At 40.6% G+C, this 14,120-nt stretch overlaps 1 protein-coding gene across 9 annotated transcripts in view; it reads right to left on the bottom strand.

Annotated features, from left to right (window-relative positions):
- KLHL24 (kelch like family member 24) overlaps positions 1 to 8,830 on the bottom strand; it is a 40,782-nt gene extending 31,952 nt beyond the window's left edge. The window contains exons 1-5 of one of the 9 annotated variants that reach the window (XM_027582696.2): positions 8,688 to 8,820; positions 8,110 to 8,200; positions 4,996 to 5,077; positions 4,153 to 4,283; positions 2,575 to 2,637 (exon numbers count right to left, since the gene is read on the bottom strand). The gene's annotated coding sequence lies outside the window, so the exon portion shown is untranslated. Of the gene's footprint in view, positions 1 to 2,574; positions 2,638 to 4,152; positions 4,284 to 4,995; positions 5,078 to 8,109; positions 8,201 to 8,512 lie in introns of all 9 variants that reach the window. The other 8 variants (XM_027582695.2, XM_027582692.2, XM_027582693.2 and 5 more) reach the window with 8 other exon arrangements.
- Positions 8,831 to 14,120: the final 5,290 nt, after the last annotated feature.

Raw genomic sequence — 14,120 nt, 5'->3', positions numbered from 1 at the left:
GTTATCTCAATAATGGTTTAATACACAGAAACCTATCTCCCATAGATGAGAGATCACTACTGTGCCTGAATGCCAATTTTTTGTTGTTGAAACTGAAAAAAGTTCAAAGCATGTAATATCACAAGTGATAACCACTCAATTATGATAAACATAAACAAATATATGGAATATAACTTATTTAATGCTTTACTAAGCTAAATTCAAATTATGGTTGAATCAGTCACAAGTCAGCTTTCAAAACAAGAATTTATCTTCAAATCAGCTTACTTAATTTCTTACTGCATTTCAGGTTCCAAAAAATTCACAAATTATTGTTTTTGACTAGTGGTGTGATTACTGGCATTACTGACAACAAAAATCTTCAACTTTATGCCTTTTCTGTTCTACGTTTTTGTTCTCTCAGTGTTTAAAGATTTTTTATTTATTCATTTATTTTGGGGGGGGCTCATAAGCCAGGGGAGGGGTAGAAGGCAAGGAAGAGAGAGAATCCCAAGTAGACTGCGCTGAGCACAGAGCCAGACGTAGGGTGCAATCTCACAACCCTCAGATCACAATCCAGCCAAAATCAAGAGTCACATGTCCAACTGACTAAGCCACCCATGTGCCCCTTCTCAGTGTTTAAATGAATGCAAAACAATGCAACAGAATACAAACAAAATGAAAAATAAAATAACATACTGCAAAAACTAAGAATTTCCCTTTTGGCTAAAAGGGACAAGAAAGAAAACAAATGAAAAGATACTCTGCTTTCTGTGTCCAATAATTTTACTGTGTCTGGTATTTGTTATCTGGTATCTCTATCTGATAAATTTGGAGATAGCAGATTGAGCAAGTTATGTATTAATATAAGGCTGATAAAACCTTTATAGGAGTTAAGGGTTTGTCTTATGTAATTTTCTGCCTCTTACTCTCATAGCTGGTTCCTTGAATGTTGACTAACAAGCGGTCTTCCACTGCTTTTGCCAGTGTAAAACTGAAAATCCTGGATTAGAACAGCTATAAAATCACCTGCTATTACAAAGTATTCAACAGCAACAAGATACCTGTTTACTGCTTTGTATGTAGATAGGCTATCTCATAGATCTGGGCTATTTCTTTCCAAGCAGCTTTGGCCTGGCTTTTGTACATCCTCACTTTCCCTAGACTTTCTGAGAACTTGCCCTTTAACCAATCTCCACAACACAAAATGTAAATTCTGCCTATTGATGACAGGGTAAATAATTCACACAGGAGGGTCTTAGGAATAGGAGATGCATTTCAAAGTGCATCTTTTGGGCTTCCAGATGTAATTTACTAGCTTTTGTTCTCCCATTTTACACAAATGAAGTATTTTAACTAGTAATGGTTAAAAATATAAAGTTTAACCACATCTCAGAGTACAGTATCTAATATAGGTTCAAGATTTATAATAAACAAATTCATACACAATCAAGCAAACAAAACATAAATTACAGATAAAATTCTTCTAAAAATTTAGCAAATATCAAAGCATCATCATTCCCTTCAGGAGAAAGTAAGCAACTAAGTAAGCATCTCTAGACAAAATAAGAGGGGAAAATGTTTGTTCCGAAGAAATACAATGACAAAGTTTTATCTAGATAAAGATAGCAAATGCAAGGGTGATGAGATTGTCATGTCAGCAACTGACTGCCAGTTGCATGATTTGTCTAGAAAAGCTAGTATCTTTCTTTCCCTCCCTCATTTCTTCAGGACCTTAATTCCTGAAGCGATACCCTCACTTGAAAGGATTTTTCTTAACACAAAGATTCTTCTGGTTAAAGGTACTCTAGGGTTTATTTCCAACTGCAGAACTCATGCATGTTGTAGACCTAGTTCCTGATTGCTAGGTAGATTTAAAATTGTTTTTGGCCTATGTCTCAGAAAAATGAGGAGAGATAACTTATTTTAGTATCTCTAAGGCTAGAGAAAAATGTAGAAGAGGGACTGAGGACATGAGGGAGGAAGTGAAAAGAGCGGATACTTTATTTGGTAACAGAAATGACCATGACAGGGTACCTGGGTGGCTCAGGTGTTAAGTGTCTGCCTTCGGCTCAGGTCATGATCCTGGGGTTCTAGTATCCAGCCCAGCATCAGGCTCCCTGCTCAGCAGGAAACCTGCTTCTCCCTCTCCCACTCCCCCCTGCTTGTGTTCCCTCTCTCACTGTGTATCTCTCTGTCAAATAAATAAAATCTTAAAAAAAAAAGACTATGACATTGTTTTCTTTTATGATCTTGAGGATAGAACTGTTCATTACTCTGATTGGCTTAAGTAATCCCTGGTTAAAGAAAGGAAAATGGTTTAGATTCTCTAATAACAATGTTTAGTTGCGTTTTTTTTTTTTTTTAAAGATTTATGTATTTGAGAGAGAGCGAGAGAGCCCACAAGTGGGAGGGGTAGAGGGAGAGGGAGAGAGAATCCCAAGCAGACTCTGCACTGAATGCAGAGCCTGACACAGGGCTCGATCTCAATGACCCTGAGATCATGACCTGAGCCAAAACCACAGGTCAGACACTTAACCAACTGTGCCACCGAGGCACCCCTTAGATACTTTATAAATACTATAAATATAATACCTTTTTAGCATTTGCTTGATCAAATCCCCAGTCAAAATATTTGTGTTGTTTTAATTTCCACACCTAAAGTAAATGGAGAACAGCAATATATTATCAGATACTAATCACTTAATGCATAGTTAGCGTTATTTACTAATATGTTGAAAGAAGTTTTTAGACTTCAGTTTCTGACTTTTGCAGTTTTAAAAGTTTACTTTTGCATAGGAAATCATTACTGAATAACAATTCCTTAAAGCAAATTAATAACTTTATGCTCTTCTACATACAAATTAGTTTCCTTATTTGTCAACTTCCTTACTTGACAATATTATCTTGGAGTAAAGTTTTCTGAAAGATGAGTAAACAAAGATTATTGTCAACAGCAAGCTAATTGGTGGCACTGAGATGACAAAATATATATCCTGTGATAATTCTGCAATGGATATTTGAAGAGTGTCTGGTAATTGAGGTCTCATCTGAGTTTGGGGCCATTAAATAATTCTGAGTTGGTCTAGCAATACTACAAAAATTGACAGTTTAGTCATTATGTATTATAAAACTATGGAATCAATTTGAGAAAATCAGAAAATGTCTTAGTAATTCAAGAAAAAAATTAGTTTTTAATCCTTAGTTATCTAGATTATCCATAATCTCAAATAATTATTTTAGAATATATAAATACATTATTATATATGCATTTTAATGCATTAATATATATTATTTTTTCTGCTTTGTTAAACCTTATAAACTTAGTACCTGTGGAAACCAACTAATCCAGCACAATTCTTTTTTTTTTCTTTTGGTGGATGGGAAGGAGAGGAATGCTTAAGAGAAAATACCAGAACCTTGAACTGTGCACGGAATGGCAATGGTAATTAAACATAAGCAATTCTTGTGCCTGGCCCAAACATCTACAAACAGAACTCATAATGTCTTAACAAGTTAAGGCAAATAAAAAAAGTTGATTGTGAAAACCAAGATATGGACTACTGATTTTTTCCTATATAGGTACACAAACACATATCTCTATGCCCTGATTTTGCTACAATTGTGAAATAGAAGTTATTTTGAATGTTTCTTTACTCCCAGAAGTAAGTCTAACTTGTGTGTACCCTTGGTAAAGAATATTTCAACTTGGTCAAATTAGGAGATTGTTAATCCTAGCTAAGTAAGTGTTTTTTCCCAGTGGACAATAAAATCCTGAGCCAATGTAGGTATCCAGGTCAACTAAAGAAATGCTTATTTTTCTGTCTGGTGCTGGGGTCACAAATACTGGATTCAGATGCAATTCAAGACTCTACAGGATTGGGGTGCCTGGCTGGCTCAGTCAATAGAACATGTGACTCAATATCTGGGTTGTGAGTTCGAGACCCACACTGGGTATAGAGTTTACTTAAATAAATAAATAGATAAACTTAAAAAAAAAACAAAACTCCAGAACTGCTACTAAAATAGATTCAAATTTTTAATGTTTTGCTAGTAGAAAACAAAGATTGGAATAGATTTTCTCATGACTGACCTGGTCTAGAACTATTACCTTGAAGAGTAGGAGGGCAAGGCAATTCACTAGGGCATTTTGAGTTTTAAGGTAATACTTACCAACCTAATAGGTAAGGGCAAGGGACAGAGGAGGTCAGTGTACAAAGTCCAAAGGAGTTATAATATCAGAATTGATCTAGAATGTAGCTGTACTGCAACCAAGCTTAATTTTCCTTTAGAATGCAGGAATCCTATACAAAATAAAGAAATTACCATCAGTCTTAAAGATAGTGTGGATTAAGGAGAAGCTTAAAGACTAATAAATACCAAATAGCAAAGGAAACCAACATTTTCACTATTGTGATTCCTACAACTAGTGACAGTGACCCGCCACATACCATGCTCTACACTACTCCATTTTCTCAAATTTAACTTTGAGTGCAGAAAACATAGCAGAGACAACCAGAAGACTAACCAAGAAGAGGTTTATCTTTCTCTTTTTTTAAAGATTTTATTTATTTATTTGACAGAGAGAGACACAGTGAGAGAGGGAACACAAGCAGGGGGAGCGGGAGAGGGAAAAGCGGGCTCCCCGCTGAGCATGGAGCCTGATGCAGGGCTTGATCCCAGGACCCTGGGATCATGACCTGAGCCGAAGGCAGATGCTCAACGACTGAGCCACCCAGGCACCCCAAGAAGAGGTTTATCTTTAAAGATATATAAAGCTATATAAAGTAAAGCAAAAGAAGGAAAGCCAGAAAAGTACAACATAGTAAGTCCATTATTTAAAAATGACTAGAAAATTATACTTAACATGGTACTACATAAAACCATGCAGTTTTTATACATTTTAAATATTTTCACCTTATTTTCTCAAAAGCTAATTTATTTGAAACATTCTATTTAATGACTTTTTAAAAACTATAAATTTACACTCTTAAAAATTTCAATTTAAAGCTTTACTCTGGGAGCAGTGAGTGGTTCCTGAACCAAGTTTTACAAATGCAGTATTTAAAGTCCAGTCTTCAAGATGTTCTGTTCTTTTCTTTTGAGGGGAGGAAGAAGAGTTTATTTTACATAGCTAAATGAAAAATAATTTAAGAAACAGTAAATAAACAAGATGTTATTTTCAACATTTTAATTTTCTTAATGGAACTACCAAGAACATATTTACCCACCATCAGACAACAGAAACCAACTGACACTTAAATTTCTTTGCCTAGGATTATAGCAACTAATGATTATCCCTTGTTGACTAGAATTCAAATGGTCAATACATTCTGACTGTGATTAACAAGAGAAAAAAAATAAGTGTCTAATGGTGAAAAATTTAGCAGTGCCTAAACAATGTGTCAGACTTAACAATATGGTTCTATAACTAAACAACTTAAATCACAGAACAAAAAAATCAAATATCTCCATTCAGTGTTTCTCTCCCTTGCCTTAAAACTTTTGGTTACTAATATTCCCCTACCCACGAAGGAAAAAAAATGTTATCAAGCATCACACCTGCAATCAAGCTGCCTATTAAGCCTACTCACGCTTTTCACTAGACTTAACGTGTAAACTTAAGGTCATTTGGTTTTACCCTGCTAACATATTGAAGTATTTAATGCATGTTCTTTATTAAAATAAAATTAAATCTGCAAGGACACTACCCGCTGCTCTGCCACTCGAACAAGTTTGAGATCTAGTATTTCAGATGACTTCTCTATGTATAAAAATATCTTTGTCAGTGATTTTTATTTACCTAGCGGTGACACAAATTATTTACAGAAATAACTTTTAGAAACTATTGAGTAAAGAGTAAAGCCTAACCACTTTTTTTTTTAAGTAGGCTCCACGCCCAGCATGGAGTCTAATGCAGGGCTTGAACTTACAACCCCAAGAAAGAGACCTGAGTTGAAATCAAGAGTCAGACACTTAACCAACTGAGCCACCCAGGCGCCCCAGGCCTAATCACTTTTAAACATCAATTAGTAGACTTTAAGATGTGCCAAATGCTGAAAAATTATAAGCCCTTGGATGATGAATTTAGGCAGAGTGACAAATTCATCAATTAAAAGTTTAGCTATTGTGTTTTTAGTAGAATAAAGGTTTTAAAACGTCAACAGTTGTCAGATGGCCACATTTTGTTTTAGTCACACAATTAGAATCATACAAAATGTATTTTTCATGTAGTTAGATGGATATACTTATAAGGCTATTTTATTTACATTTTTCAGCATACAGTCCATACCTAAATATTTATTGAAAAAGGATCTCAAATTTCTAGGTAAAAGTATATACAAAAATAACTGCTGTCATTTATGTAATAGTATTTATTTTTCACAGGCTTGACTTTTGGGTTTTAATGGCAGAAAAACAAGTTAAAGTTGTTTTTTTTTTAAACAGCATTAAGGTTTTAGCAACTTGAACAAAAGCTAGGGAAGTTTAATTTAAAACTTATAACCTTAACTCAAAATATTTCTTTTTCCTGTTCTGAGACTAAGTTGCAGGCTCTGTCTAGATAAGCAGGTTTTTGACTGTTGATTTTAAAAAAAGGTTAGAGGTTTGCAGTTTGTACTTATTTAAATATGTTAAATGCCCTCAATGCACAAGTGATGAGACAGTTTGGGATCACAGAAGCTGCCCTTCTGGTGTAGTCATCTCCACTCAAATATCAAAAATATATTAAGAATGCATAACAAATGAGAACTGTTCATATTCAGTTCGTGCTTCACGCAGGGAACTCCATCTACCTTCTACAAATATGCATTAGGTCTTGGGTGAATTCCTACAAATTTACAGGAAAAGAAAATCTGATAAAGCCCAAGTACGCTATTAACTCATGAAATTAGGCAAATTTTATCTTCAACACATTACAGCTACAATGATTTTCTTGGGAGATCTTACTAATGTCCTCTTAATTTACAATTTTAAAACAACACATTTGAAATTCATTCAAATTTTGAATTACCACGGGGATTAATATATGAGTGTGTCACCGTCCTCTAAACAAGGAAAACAATTCATCTAAACCGGGGTATAGAAGACTCTTAACTTTTAGGAAAATACCCTTACGCTACTTTTTTTAAAAAAGTAGAATTCTAATTTTAATCTTCGTCGACACGAGGCAGATTTTAAATCTATTTTACATTCCTAATAAAAATCAAACTCAGCTGGTGGACCTAAAAGGCTATAGCTGCAAATACTAAGGCGTAATTCTTAAAAAGCTGCTTGAGAAAAAGCTGTTTGAAACCAAGTGATTAATCCTAAAATCAATTGTGAATAGTCACTGCCTCAGGGGTGAGTGAGGCATCCTAAAATATAGCGTTAAGGTCCTTATTTCGCTACTTAAATCTTGTTTACAGAACCAGCAAGGGCAATTTCGTAAGAGGACTTCCTTCCACCATCTCGGTAATAAAGCGACACTAGTTAAAGGGGGTTAATTTTCCGGTCTTCGAAAAGAGGGCCTTCCGCTGCTGTTCCACAACTGCCTAAGGCTCTGGCAGAAGCTGCGGCGGTCACCGAGTGACAGCAGGGTGGCTCGGCCTCGAGCTCCAGTCCTTCCGCGCGGGGACGCGCGCTTCTAGCTCCAGTCGGGCCACAGCAGCGCCAGAGGCGAGAGCGCGCGCTCCCGCGCGTCCTCCAGATCACCTTCAAGGGGGCGGAGGAGAACTGCTTGGGCATAGCGACTAGACACCCGCCAATAAACACTCGGAACTTGCCCAGTCGTCCCGCCTGCAGTCCGCCGCAGGCGCCCAATCCCAGCTGTGGTAACAGTTTGCGCCCTGAGTGTCCAGAACTTGGGGGCGGGGACATTAGGAACTAAATTAAGAAACCTCGTCCTGGACTGGTAGGAAGGTGGGGAGGTTAGGCGGAGACTCGGCCGGCTGAAATCCTGCGCCCCCGCCCGCCCCGACTCCCCGGGGACGGTCGCTCTAGGGCCGGGTTCCCGGCGCTGGCTCAGCCGCCATCCGTGGTAAACAAAGGCTCTCGGGGGGTGGGGGCGGGAGTAACGGTCAGGTGACGGTGCCTAGCACATTTCGCAACCGCTTTAATGGGGCTTCTCTGGCCCGATGCCCTGAGACCCACCTTGACCCCGTCAGTCCTCCCCAACAGGACCAACGGCTGCCCCCACCAAACGACACGACTTGACTTGAGACCTTCGCATTCTCAGTGCTTCCTTCGATTAAAAAAGAGCAGCGCCCAGTTCAAAGCACATCGGCAACATGCGGGGCCCATCTGCCCAGCCCCATCCGCCAGCTGCCCCTGCCCCTGGGACATCGGGGCGACCCGCACCTGCTACCCCCAATCCCGGCGGCCATACTCCTCCCAACCCGCCCACGGCGGGCCGCGCCAGCAACGCCGCGGTTCCGGGGCGGTAGTGCCAGGAGGCAGGGGTGCCCTCCCTTCAGGACTGCCGTTACCGTGCCGGCACTGAAGACATTCCCCCCCCGCCAGGGTGCCCTGGAGACCCCGCGCCCCAGACAGAGACCGTGCAAGTCCCAGCCGCAATCTCTCCTCAGACCCCACGTCTGGCTCCGAGTCGGCCGACGCTGGCTTCCCTCCTGCAGACACCCCCATGGTGGCGACCTCAGTCGACCCTCCGCCCCCGGTTCTAGCCGGTTCCTCGCCTCTCGGCTAGTTCCAGAGCTGTCATCCCCGGGTACCTCTCGGCGAAGGCTGGAAACGGCCAGCAGCCGCAGCCCCTGCCTTCCCTTAGCGGCCGGCAGCGCAGGGCTCTCTGCAGCGCCGGCGTCTCCTTCCAGCCACCAGTGTTTGCGGCAGCTCACAACAAAGGAAACATGTGACCGTCCGGGCCAAAACACTGAGCGTCAGCGACCCCTGGCCAATCCGAGTGAGCACCCCCCACCCTGGGGCACCCTGGGATATGTAGTTGCCACTTCGGGGGCGCCCGGCGGGGCCACTTGGGTTTCCCGGTATAGGGCGGGTGTCGGTGCGGAGTGTGAGGAGACTCAATCCAGGGGTTGCTGATTCGGAAACACTTTGTTTTAGTTAGAGACGGGTTAGGGAAATCCACCCATGTTAGGAGCGTTAGTGAGAAACCTGAGTCGTATGTTTATTGCCACGTCCCGAGGCAAAAGCACGTTACCAAGAATTCTCAGAACCTTAGAGAGTGGGCCGAGGACATAAGAAATCTTTTTATTTGACCCCTTGATACACAATCGGGAAATTTGACGGCCTGAGGGATGAAAGGCACTAGAACTCTGGTCTGTAGACAGCCCAGGGAAACCGCCTTTCTCTGCAAATCTGTTCATGTCAGTCATATCAAATCCTAGGTTACCTTTTAATTTTAAACGTACATCCAAGTGGAACAATGTTATCGCAAAGCCCTGTTTTCCCAGGCAGATAGATTCCTCAAAGCACATTATTCTGTTTCTTTGTTTCTGCAAATGTTTTTTTCAAGGATGAGTATACCTCCTGATTTTGAAACATTTAACTAGTTTTTGGCTTCTGATATTGGAATTATAACTTCTCTCTCTTCTATACTTTATGAATACAGCCATGCTCTTGTTAAATAATGGAACGTGTTCCAATGACCAGTGATGGAAATAATAAAGAAAGCATGTGTTCAGGACTTTAAAATATGCTTTTTAGGCCTCTTTTCCATCTCTTATTATAAACAAAAGAGCTCAGGGGTGCCTGGCTGGCTCAGTCGGAAAAGCAGGTGACTCTTGATGTCAGGGTGGTGAGTTGAACCCTCACCTTGGGTGTAGAGATTACTTAAAATAAATAAATAAAACTTAAAAAAAAGTGCCTGCCATTTATTAATTTTTTATATTAAGTATTTAATAAATATTGAATAATAGTAATATTATTTATTAAGCTCCAAACTTAGTGCTAAGCACTTTACATATGTAGTCCTCATAATAACCCTGCAAAATAGGTGTTGTTCTCCCATATTACAGATGAAGAAACTCAGCTACAGAAAGGATAAAGAATTGTCCCCTGGTCGCTCAGTTATTGAGTGATGAAGATGAGGTTCACATATAAATACTAAAAAAAGTTTTTATTTATATTAATATTTTATTAATATTAATTATATACTTATATATAATTAATAATTATATAATTAATAATTATATATAATTATATAGAAATATTAATATTAAATTAATAAGTTATATTAATATAATATATATAATTTTAATTATCTTTCTAAAAAGCTTATTTACAAAGTTACATATTACAAGGCTAGTAGTGAGCGTGCCTGGGTGGCTCAGTCGGTTAAGCGTCTGCCTTCAGCTCAGGTCATCATCCCAGGGTCCTGGGATTGAGCCCCACGTTGGGCTCCCTGCACTGCGGCGGGGCCTGCTTCTCCCTCTCCCTCTGCCTGCTGCTTCCCCTGCTTGTGCTCTCTCTTTCTGTCTGTCAAATAAATAAAACCTTGAAAAAAAAAAAAAACAAGGCTAGTGGTGAAAAGCAGTCTCATCTCCCATCCTTCCCCACTCCTGATTCTCCAGAAGCAAACCACAATTATTTGAGTGATTCTGGTTATTTATATATATTTTTTCACATAACATGGTTATTTCCTATTAAGAAAGCTGTTATCCCTGTCCCCCATCCTTCCAATATTATAATTTCTAGTTAAATCATTATTTAATGTTTATGTTATTAAGACTGTGTATTTATTATTCAGTGCTGAGTCAAATAGTATACAGTTTCCTTTCTTGTATGTTTTTTTTTTTTTCCCTAGAGTATGAAGCCATGGTCCTCACTGCCTTCATAAAGTCTCAACTTCCTGGGAATGCATACAAGATCCTTCTTTTTTTTTTAAGAAAAAAAATTTTTTAAGATTTTTTATTTATTGGGGCGCCTGGGTGGCTCAGTCAGTTAAGCGGCTGCCTTTGGCTCAGGTCATGATCCCAGAGTCCTGGGATTGAGTCCCACATTGGGCTCCCTACTCCGTGGGGAGCCTGCTTCTCCCTCTCCTTCTGTCTGCCGCTCTGCCTACTTGTGCTGTCTCTCTACCTCTGTTAAATAAATAAATAAATAAATAAATAAAAGATTTTTTATATATTTACTTGCAAGACAGAGATAGTGACAGAGATAGTGACAGAGAGCAGGAACAGGGATGAGAGGGAGCCTGATGCGGGCCTCGATCCCAGGACCCTGGGATCATGACCTGAGTTGAAGGCAGACACTTCACCGACTGAGCCACCCAGGCGCCCCACAAGATCCTTCTTGATGCACCCTGGGGTCTACCTGTGCAGCCTGAACGCCAAGCTTCAGTGAACTACCCACTGTTGCCCAAAGGACTTGCTCTCCAGGCCATTCCCATCCATACCTATTCCCTATGCCTCTTATACTACCTCCATTCCTTCATCCTAATCACTGGCTAACTCCTGCTTTTCCTTCCAAGAATCCTGGGAAACTCTCCTTTCCTCCTCATTGCCCTTTGGACTAAGGATCTCCCCTCAGTCTTCCCACAGCAGCACTTCCTTACCTCCCTCTCAGCAGTTATCACACTAATTGTCTATGTTTATTTACATGTCTCTCTCAACTGAGATCCCTGAGGTCAGGGATCATGTCCTTTGTTTTTCTTTTTTAAGATTTTATTTTTAAGTAATCTCTACACCCAATGTGGGGCATGAACTCACAACTCCAAGTCACACGCTCCACCAGCTGAGCCAGCCAGGCACCCCAGGGACCATGTCTAATTAATTTTGTATCATAGCATCCCTTGTAGGTGTTCAATATTTATCTGTTAACTGATGGAATGATCTCTACTTCTTGAGGTTATGGGGACGGGAGTGAAAAAAAAAATTGCCACCATATGCCCTAGGATCCACTTGGATCTACATGAGGAGGTCCTCAGACTCTCTTGGGGCAGATGGGGTGATCAATCACAGTTCTGAGAGTGGAGGAGATTGAGGGGACCCACAGAACAGGCAGCCCTGAAGACAGGCAGAGGCCTACTGGTGGGTGTGGGAGCTCCTCAGGCAGCCAAAATATAGGTAGTTTCAGCATTAGTGGAGGGCCCTGGGAGTTAGACCTACCCCACAAATCAGTGAGCATGGCTGGGTGGCAGCCTTTTCCTCAGCTAGGACTGGAATAGAAACAGCTGTTGAGTCCAGGGGGAATCTACTGAAGTTGAGGGTGATTAAGTTGTAACATGATTTATTTTCTGCAGTGTTTACAATCCAGGTTGGCTTAGTCATTTGAAGGAGGCAGCTACTTGGAGTAGGGAGATCAGAGGGTCTTCAGACCTATTTCCTCTCCTTTCAGGGATATAACAAATTGTGCCATATTCTATTCTTGCAAATACCCCATGCCAGGCTGTGTTTTGCTCTCCAACGCATCCATGACAGCCTTAAATGTTTGAAGGTGACCCATTATCCGTAGTTCTTCCAGCCATTCTTTTTTTTCCCTCTCCAGCCTACTCCCCTTCTTCATGCAGACAACTGTCAGGACATAGTAAATCATTAATGGAACACTTTCAGACCTTTTTGCCTCCCCTCTTGGCCTCTCACACTTAGTCCCCCTGCAGTATTGCAGTAGAAATGTTGGTCATTGGGTAAGGCTCATCTCTTGTGCCACCTCTCCTATGGGGCTTCCTCTGATTCTTTCCTCTCTCCCTGACTTGCTGTGAGGCTGGGCATCTCTCTCAGGTTTGTTCTTTCTTTCTTTCTTTCTTTCTTTCTTTCTTTCTTTCTTTCTTTCTTTCTTTCTTTCTTTCTTTCTTTTCTTTCTTTTCTTTCTTTTCTTTCTTTTCTTTCTTTCTTTCTTTCTTTCTTTCTTTCTTTCTTTCTTTCTTTCTTTCTTTCTTTCTTTCTTTTTCACTTTCTTTCTCTCTCTTTCTTTCTTTCTTTCTTTATTTCTTTCTTTCTTTCTTTCTTTCTTTCTTTCTTTCTTTCTTTCTTTCTTTCAGATTTTATTTATTTATTTGACAGAGAGAGACAGTAAGAGAGGAAACACAAGCAGGGGGAGTGGGAGAGGGAGAAGCTCGGCAGGGAGCCTGATGCGGGGCTCAATCCCAGGGTTTGGCAGACACTTAATGACTGAGCCACCCAGGCACCCTATTTATTTTTTAAAGATTGTATTTATTAGAGAGAGAGAGAGAGAGAGAGCACAAGCAAGGCAGAGGGAGAAGCAGACTCCCCGCTGAGCAGGGAGCCTCACGAGGGGCTCGATCCCAGGACCCTGAGATCATGACCTGAGCTGAAGGCAGCCGCTTAACCAACTGAGCTACCCACGTGCCCCTCTCAGGTCTTTTAGAATGTGACACTCACACTGTGTTCATACCCAGTCCTGGAATGCAGGGGTCATTTGATTTCCCCTGAAACAAATCCCAGTTACAAAGCACTGATGAATGGAGATTTTACTGAAGGTTTCACAATGAGAATCATACAGCATTCCACACTGCAGAACTACATAACAAATCCCTTCAAACATTTCTGCTCCCTCATCTCAGCTTCTCTGTTGGTACCAGCTACTCCTCTTTGCCCACCAGACGCTCTTTCTCTGGGCCTCTCTTCAGCCACAAACTTGGGCTTCTTCTCTTTCCATAATCTCTGCCACCTTCCTCCAGGACACACCCATCTCTTTTTCTGCAATTTGCATTTTCACACTCATCATCTTTCTTTTTAATTTTTAAAAAAGATTTTATTTATTTTAGAGATAGAGAGTGAGAGAGCAAGTAGGGGGAGGAGCAGAGGGAAGAGGGACAAGCAGACTGCCTGAGCACAGATCCCGACTCGGGGCTTGATCCCACAACCCTGAGATCATGACCTGAGCCAAAATCAAGAGTCGGACTACTAACCAACTTAGCCACCCAGGCACCCCACATGCTCATCATCTTTCAAACAAGAGTGTTCCATTCTTCAGAAGACAGAGAATAGCAGGGCACCTGGCTGGCTCAGTTGGAGGAGCGTGTGACACTTGATCTCGGGGTTGTGAGTTCAAGCCCCATGTTGGGTGTAGAGATTACTTAAATAAATAAAATTTAAAAATATAAAAAGAAGACAGAAAATAGCATAAATAACAAATGATCTCTGCCCACCCCACCCCCACCTCATCTTCCTCCACAGACAATTTAACATCTCAGCAAGTCTATTACACAATACCACCTCAGAGTGTTG

The sequence above is a fragment of the Zalophus californianus genome, chromosome 1, assembly GCF_009762305.2.
Source record: "Zalophus californianus isolate mZalCal1 chromosome 1, mZalCal1.pri.v2, whole genome shotgun sequence".
Lineage (NCBI taxonomy): Eukaryota > Metazoa > Chordata > Mammalia > Carnivora > Otariidae > Zalophus > Zalophus californianus.
The sequence above is the reverse complement of the archived record's forward strand: the minus strand, read 5'-3'. Positions and strand labels throughout refer to the sequence as shown.